Below are 8,771 nucleotides of genomic sequence, written 5' to 3' on the forward strand. Positions count from 1 at the left end.
ATAAAATAAAAACAAATAAACAAGAGGTGGGAACTGTGTCTCTCATGAGGGGACCCTGCCCAGGCACAAACCAAACCCCAGGCTCACAAGGGTGGCTCATCCTGGAGTCTTCTCACGATGCCTAGCTACACACAAAATGAGATTGACTGCGTTTGGTTAAAAATAAATAAATAAAAGAAAGTGGTTGAGTTCAGTTCCACCACCAGGTTTTTTTGGGTTTTCCTTTTAGGCATCTGTCTTGGAAGTGGTGTGAGTGACCTCATAATGACCCAGCACCCTCTTGGGTTCTCTGTTTGTTTGCGGTCACCATGGAGACAACGTAGGATGTCCCTGGAGGGCTCTTGTACAGCATTTATTCTCTTTGCTACTAGTTCTTGACCCCAAAGCCATCCACCATTCTGAACACTAATGCTAACTGCCATAAGGAGCCTGGATGAGCCCCCAGGGGAGTCAGGAAAGGTCACCACGTGCCCAGCTGGGAGCCAGGAACCGCAAGGTGGAAAAAGTCCCTGCTTTCCAGGGTTTTGTGTCCATACCCACAAAGTCTCTTGCTTCCAACGGTTTTCCCAGTTTCTCCCAGTCATGTCTCCCAAATCTGCGCTCTTTCTGTGTCCTCTGATTCAATGAATGACACCAATATCCCCTAATCCCATAGCGAAGTCAGAAGCCTGGGGGTCATCTCTGAACCCTCTCTACTCCTTCCCTCACATTCAATGAACCACCATCGTTTATCTTCTTGATCCTCTTTAGTCTTCAATCTGTTTATTCAGGGATGCCATATAGGGTTGCATAGAATGTGCACTGTCAAGGCCTATTTTTCGCACCATGGTCTGTGAGACTGGTGGCCCCTAAAGTTGTACAGCGGGAAAAAAGCACTTTCCTTTTCTCTCCTTTCTGCTTCCGTTACCTAGGCTCTGACCAACACTTCTACCCTGGAATAGAGTCAGCCTGGTCTGGAGGAGGGCACTATGGGCACTCGATTCAGGTCTTGCCCCCACCCATCCAGTCTCCACAGAGTCCTTTATCAAAAAGGTGTGTCTTACAATGTCACCCCTCTGCTTCACACCCTCCACTGGCTGCCACAGTCTTCAAGATAAAACTCAAACTCCCTCACCAGGTTAGAAGACATAAAAGGCCTAGCACAATCTGGCCCCTGCTTCCTTCTTCAACTGCAACTTATACCTACACAACCACCACAGGCAACCTAATATTCCTACCACGTGAGGTTGTCAGAACCTTCCATACCACTGCTCACCATCAGAGCTTGGCCTGGAGGCCTATTTCCTCTGCCTAGACCTAGACCCCCAGCCGCCCTCTGCCCCACCTCTGCCCCTTGCCCCATGGTTCATCTAAACTCCTATGCATCTCTCAAGGCCCAGCTCACACATCACCTCCTCCAGGCTGTACTCCCTGACCAGGCTTGCCTGAGTCCCCATGACCCCAACTAGAGTCTAGGCCAAGTGCTTCACTACTGGGCCTTTTAGGACCAAAACAGTGCTCAATAAACCATGCCCTGTTGCATGCCAGAAAGAGCCTTCCAGGCCCCACTCCTCAGCAGATAACTGAGGAAATTACTGTCTGCAACTCTTCCCCCAGGAAGAATTTCTCTGCAGTATCACCACCCCTGGCAGCTCTGGAACCATCTGAAATAGCAGCTCAGGCCTGGTCTCTGCCCTTCCTTCCCTTCACTGCTCTACTCCTGCCCCACAGTCTGCGCCCGCCTCCACCAGCGGCAGCTGAAGCCTCCTCGGTGAGCCGGCCTGTTCCTGCAGCTCTGCAATTGCCCCGTGCAGATACCATCGCCATTTGCAAGGCTCACTCCTGCATACCAAACAGAAACTCCTGGTGGGGAGCCAAAACCCAGTCATCCTGCAGAGTCACCACCAGCCCCTTGGAAGGAAAAGGGACCTGTGTCCCGCCCCAGCCTCTCTCTCTCCTCCCGAGCTTCCTGACTTCTTGGTGCATCTGTTGTACTCTCTTGCAAAATCCTTGCTCTGTTCAAATTGGAAAGGGCGAGCACATTGAATGAAGTTCAAGACATCGCATTTCCTCCAAACATCCTTCCCTGTCCTCAGTAATGACACACTTTGCCTCTTGATGAAGCCCCCTGGCTCATACTGCAATTCTCTCTCTCCCTCTCTCTCTGTGCCTCCCCTGCTTACTCTCTCTGCCTCTCTCTCAAAACAAATAAGCTTTAAAAAATTTTTTAAAAAAAAGTTAAGATGGTAAATTTTATGTTACATATTTTACCATAGTGAAAAAGTTTTTTAAAAAAGTTAAAATGCTAAGTTTTACATTACGTAAATTTTGCCATAATTTCTTAATCACCAAGTTCTCCATTCTTTCCTTGAAAAACTCGGGGCCCAGAGAGCAGAAGCCACCTGCCGGTAGTTGGTCTTCTGGTCTCCGCCTTCCCTCATGATCCAGCTCTCCCTCTCCTTGGCTGTGACCGTGCACCCTAGAGAGGCACTGCTGGGGCACATGCTCACTGCACGGTTCCGCTCCTTCTGCCTTTTTCTTTTATTCTCCCTCCACTGCTCAAGACCAACCTGCCTCTTGCATACACTTCAGCCAGAAGATGGTACCTGGGCTGAAAAGGTTGTGCAAAGGCTTGGTGAAGACAGATCACGCTGCGAGGATGTGCAGAAGTGACTGCCAGAGCCCCTGCTTTGCAGCATTTCTCTCAGAAATAACCTCTGTCACCCACAGGCCGCCCCTTTCATTCAGGTCTATCTTGTTTCTGGAGGCAAATCCACGTCCTCTCTGGCTCTCTGGCGCCATCTAGTGTTATTTTTTAAATAGCCACAAAGATTTTTTTTTTTTGTTCTAATTTCTAAAAGCATTTTTAAAGAACAAAACAGTTTTCAAAGTTTTACTGCAGAAGAATGTCTATAATATTCTATAATACTATACTAATAATATGATATTAATAATATTCTAGAAGGAAATCAACTTTACCCATTGTTCTAGCATTGAGTGGTCAAGAATTTTTCCGCCAACACGTTTATAAATATTTCAAAGATACTCTGAAGGGAAGATGTTGGTTTTATCCATCTGGCCCTTAGTATTGCCTTTGATAGAAAAACTGCCTGTGAGATAAAAATGAAGAAAGATCATATAAAAACAGGAAGGGGGACAAAACATAAGAGACCCTTAAATACAGAGAACAAACTGAGGGTTGCTGTAGGGCTTGTGGGTGGGGGGATGGGCTAAATGGGGAAGGGGCATTGAGGAAGACACTTGTTGGGATGAGCACTGGGTGTTATACATAGGGGATGAATCACTGGAATCTACTCCTGAAATCATTATTGCAACTATATGCTAACTTGAATGTACATTAAAAATAAATACATACATACGTATATACATAAAAATGAAGAAAGGTATGGCTTGTGTTTAAAGTTTTATCTGAGCCAGGACAGAAACAGTGTAAGTAAAATATGTCATAAACCCTCATCTTTGCCTGTCTCAGTTCAGCAACTGAAGGTGGGCACAACCTAACAGTGGCAAATGGAACGGCCTTCTTTTTTTTTTTTTTTAAGTTTATTTATTTATTTTGAGAGAGAGAGAGAGCAAGAGAGGAACAGAGTGAAAAGGGACACAGAGAATCCCAAGCAGGCTCCACGCTTACAGCACAGAGCCCGATGTGGGGCTCTATCTCACCAACCACGAGATCATGACCTGAGCTGAAATCAAGAGTCAGACACTTAACCCACTGAGCCACCTAGAACTGCCTTCTTAATGAAAACACAAATGTCATCCAGGGAGATCCCACAATGCCAATGACTGAATCAAAACCTATAGATCTACTGGTCTTTGGGGCAGGTTATGTTGCTAAAACTAAAACTGATATAAAGAGGAGAGCGAGGCAACAATTTACACACGATTATTCAGAGGCATTAATCACCGGGTAATGTAGTAAATCTAGCTCCTGCACAAGTTGCAAGTTGCTTTTGGCGAGGGGAGGGGAGGGGAGGGGAGGGGAGGGGAGGGGAGGAAAGAAAGAAAGAAAGAAAGAAAGAAAGAAAGAAAGAAAGAAAGAAAGACAGACAGACCCAGGAGCCAGCCACATTGGTGTTATAATCCCACCTCGGGTTATCAATGTCACTGAGAGGGCTTTAAAACATCCACTCTTCTCACAGGAGGCCTCAAGCTGAAGAGAGACTTTCAGGACTCAGACATGGGCTTTGTTCTGGAGATCCAGTCTCGGTCTCCACTGACCCACTACACATAGAGCCTACAGAGTTCAAACAAAACAGCAAAGCAAGAGGACCTGGGGGAAGGGAAGGAAGCAGGGGCCTTCCACATTTTTGGTCCAGCTATCTGCTGAAAGATTAATTACCAAAAGCAAATCCCTACAACTTGAAGCAGAGGAAAAATCTCAAAAGGAAAACACAGCACTTCTCCAGTGAGAAGCCAGGCAGGGCCTCATTTTTTTTTTCTTTAAATACGTGTCACATTTCCCCAAAATGCATGAGGTGTCATCCCTGCAGTAAAACAAGTCAGGCTTTGAGGTCAGAGAGCTCTGAGTTTCAAGCCTGCCTGTGACTTCAGACAGCTTTAGCAGAAGCTCTGGGCCCCCAGGTCCTCATCTCGACATCAAGACTAAAAATATCTTGCCTCAGTGAATTGAAATAAAGACAGGTGAAGCATCCCCAGGCCAGAGCCTGGCCCAAGCAGGTGTTCAGTAATGGTGGGCGCCATCTTGATGATGATGATAATGATGATGAAGACAACGACGATGATGGCAACCCTACCGTTTAACTCCCCCTGGACCACAATCCTTCCACACACAAACCTGCCCCTCTTCTAACTGGCAGTCACATTCACTTAATAACTGTAGCTAACATCCATTGAGCACTTACTATGTGCCAGACGCTGTACAATAAATTATTTCACTTAATTTTCAGGGCACCCAAAGATAGCCGTGGTTAATACCCCACTTTATAGGCAAGGAAACAGGTTCAAAGAGGTTGGGTAACGCATTGGTCAGGGTACGCCAACCACTATCACAAAAAACCCAAAACCTCAGTGACTTAACACACTCCAAGCCTACCTCTTCCCCACATCCCTGATGGCAGAGGGCATGAAACGAAGGACTCACTGTAGCAGTCATGCAGGGACCCAGGCTCCTTCTGTATTGTGACCCCCCCCCCCCACAATGAATTGCCACTTGATTTCCCTGCATCTAGATAGCAAGTAAGGAGAGAGCAAGGGGCTCTTTATCCCCTTAACCCAGTGTGACACACGGCACTGGGCTAAAGTGTGGCTAAAATGAGCCTCTCAGCCCCAGCTCAATGCAAGAGGCTGGGGCATAGCCTACTGGTGCTCCCAGGAAGACGAAAACAGAAACAGATTCTAGCGAGCACTAGTCTCTATCTCGATGAACTTGCCTAAGATCACACAGCCAGTAAGAATGGAAGTGAACTATGAACCCAGGTTCTCATCTCCTAATCACTGAGCTACATACACTGTCATCTGGGGAACTGTGGAGGTTTTAAAACAGAGCTCCCAAATTCTTTCCCATTCATCAAATCAAGAGGTAGGGTCAATGCCGAATCTGCGTTTGGTTAGTTCTTGACCAACAGAATACAGCAAAAATGACACTGACACTATGACCATGTCCAGGCTCTTAAGACACTGGCACGTTTCTACTGCGTATCTCTTGGGACACCCACTCTTGGAATCCAGCTGCCCTGTTGTAAGGAAGCCCAAGCTAGTCTATAAGAAGAGATATGTGTATTTGTTCCAGCTAACCCCAGGGAGAGGTCCCATCCATCATCTAGAATCATCATCTAGAATCAGATGTGTGAGTGAAGTCCCTTCCAGATGATTCCAACCAACAGTCAAGTTACTGCCAGCTTTTGAGTCTTCCTAGCTAAAGCCCCAGACATCATGGAGCAGAGACAGTCCGTATGGCCTTGCCCAGTCTGGGAACTCCTGGCCCACAGAATCTGTGAACATAAGAAGATGGCTGATTGATGCCAGTATGTTTCGGGGGTGGTTTGTTATACAGTAGTAGTATCTGGAAGAGGAATTTATTTAAGACCCTACTGGGGTGCCTGGGTGGCTCAGTCAGTTAAGCATCCGACTCTTGACCTCAGCTAGGTCTTGATCTCAGGGTCATGGGTCCGAGCCACACATAAGACCCTATTACTTGGGAGAAAAGCCTCCAGAATCTCTTTATACCACCTTTTTATTTTTATCCTTGTGCTATTTGATCTTTTTTCCCCACAATAAAAATTGCTCACAATTAAACTTTGTAACTTCTACAATCGAGACAAAAAATGTTTAATGATGCACCCTCTGCTGATCACTAAGCCCCAATGACCTCTGTGACCTTGTCCCTTGACTTTGCCAGGAAATGAGACTCCTTGGGTACGTGGTAAAGCTGGGTGGCTACGCAGATCCTAGAGGTCCCTGAGGCTTGTTCCAAGAAGGAACAAGCCAGTGGCCTCAGTGACCGCCTCTAACTGTCCTCTTCGAAGCACTATGCCAGCTTCTTCGAGGATGAGTAGGGACCGGGGTCAGCCCCACCTGCACATATGAAAATAACACTACGGAGGGGGCTGGGATTACGGGTAAAACAGACCCTAAAGATGGTTTGTGAAAACGTTGCCAAAGAGGCCGGGATGCTGCCTGCCTTTGGAGAGTGGCTCATGCTGTTTCCCCTACATCGTGTGCCTTTCCTGGGTACAGAAGATTAATTCTGAAAGAAAAAGTTCAGTGCCCAGCAGCCAAGAGAAGAGAGGAGACAGGGACGCCAGGGAGCAGCCAGACTCACGCGTTACAGTCACATCCCCACACGCTCTCTCCTCACGCCTCCTGACAGGTTGGGTCGGAGGATGTGTCTGGTCTCTAGAAAAAAGGGCAGTGCAGGAATCCCCTCCATGTCTGCATCTTTTCAGGAGCCTCAGTAAGCAGTGGGTGACCTTCCTCACGTGCATGTATGTCACAGAACTGGACAGAAGCCTCAGCCAGCAAGTAAAATGGAAGCCAGAATCAGTGGAATCTCCATTCCTTGAAAAAAACATCTTTGGGTCAGGCCAAAGCAGAAATCTCTGAAATGAGACCTTTTCTGCGTCCCAGCCTTTCTTTGCCCAGAAAGCCAAATGTAAGAAAGAACTGCTAGAAACCAGGGCCGGCCTCCAGAACTACAGGCTCAGGAGATGTGGGGAGAGACCAAAGATGAAAAGCAGTGGGGAGAAACGAAGCTGTATCTGGAAGATCTCCCAGGAACTGTGGCTCGACTGCCCAATGCCAAACTCACAGCTCTCAGCCGGACTTGAGCCGGCTCCAGGACCTTTTCACTGTTTCCTACTTACTTTTACCAGAACAGCCCTCGCATTCAGTGCCACCAACTCCGTCGATCGGTTTTTTGGAGCGTCAGTGGATTCAAACATGAATACGACAAAAAACAGACCTCTGGTTCGTGGACGGATGAGCCCGTGGCGAGCTGTGCGGTTCCAGAAGTTGCCCTTCTTACCTGAGGGGGTGGACCCACTCACGGAAGTGCTGGGGGTCCTCCACATTTTCCTGTGTACCTGTTGCTGTACCCCATTAAAGAGGATCAGCATTGCCGACACATGGGTCGGGGCCATTGTTGGGGCCACACCACCTGTCGTGGGCTGGCCAGCAGCAACCTGAAGCCTTGACGCTGGAATGTTTCTCCTGGGAGGAATCCTCTACTCCTGCCTGCTTCCCCATTTCAACACACTGAGTTGGGGCCTCTGCACAGATGACTCCCAAGGCTCCCATATGATGTCAGTCACCCACCCAGTCCTGCGAAGGCGCACTGCCCTGTGCCACCGCCTGGCCTTGATCACACTGTCCTCGGCAGCCCCCGTCCTGGATGTCACCACATGGACCTTCCCCATCATCTCCCTGCCCACCCCCAGCCCCCCATCAACCTGTATATTTCCTACCTTGGCTTTTGGTTCTACATGGATGTGGACCAGAAGAGCTCCTTTTTTTTTTTTTTAATTTTTTTTTAATGTTTATTTATCTTTGAGAGAGACAGAGACAGAATGTGAGTGGGTTAGGGGCATAGAAAGAGGGAGACACAGAATCCGAGCCAGGCTCTAGGCTCCGAGCTGTCAGCAGAGCCCGACACGGGGCTCGAACTCACGAGCTGTGAGATCATGACCTGAGCCGATGTCGGTCACTCAACTGAGCCACCCAGGTGCCCCCCAGCTGCTGTTCTTTTGCAGCCTCTGGCACCTGCCCCTTGCTCCTGCTGCTCATGCTCACCTGTGAGCAGCCACCAGGTGGGAACTGTGCTAGGGGACAGCCTCAGAGTTGAAATCACATGGGCGTGTGGGAACACAAAAACCAAAAAACATACAGGGAGATGTGCAATTTTTTTTTTTTTTATCCCTCTGCTGGTAGACAAGAATATTTTGGTAATTCTGGAGCTCTAGAAGAGAGACTGCTGGGTGACTGCAAAATGATTTTGTGCTCAGTGATCACCCGATGATTGTTTTTTATGGTAACGTCTAAAACGCTCCCCAAATAACAGGTTGGCTCAGGTTGATTAGTACAGAATATTTTTCTCCCCAAGGGTTTTTATATATTTCTTTCCCCAACTCCCCTTCCCCCAAACTGTTTTTCTTCTTCCTTGCATGGATGTACAAGTGCACCTCCTCCTTTATGGTCTCCCTCCCTCTCCCTCTCTCTCTCTCTCTCTCTCTCTCTCTCTCTCTCACACACACACACACACACACACACACACACACACACACACTCCCCACCCGCCAGCCCGAATGCTCATT

At 47.9% G+C, this 8,771-nt stretch overlaps 1 long non-coding RNA gene and 1 pseudogene across 2 annotated transcripts; both read left to right on the forward strand.

Annotated features, from left to right (window-relative positions):
* Positions 1–360: 360 nt before the first annotated feature.
* On the forward strand, positions 361–2,038 carry LOC122239385. Of its 2 annotated transcripts, XR_006218404.1 has the most exons (3): positions 361–496; positions 912–1,032; positions 1,597–2,038. It is a non-coding gene; the product is annotated as an uncharacterized LOC122239385 (long non-coding RNA). The 2 variants fall into 2 exon arrangements; XR_006218405.1 differs by lacking the exon at positions 912–1,032.
* Positions 2,039–5,383: 3,345 nt separating this feature from the next.
* LOC102967758 lies at positions 5,384–8,302 on the forward strand (annotated as a pseudogene).
* The last annotated feature ends 469 nt before the right edge of the window (positions 8,303–8,771 follow it).

This window comes from Panthera tigris, chromosome B3, assembly GCF_018350195.1.
Source record: "Panthera tigris isolate Pti1 chromosome B3, P.tigris_Pti1_mat1.1, whole genome shotgun sequence".
Taxonomy (NCBI): domain Eukaryota; kingdom Metazoa; phylum Chordata; class Mammalia; order Carnivora; family Felidae; genus Panthera; species Panthera tigris.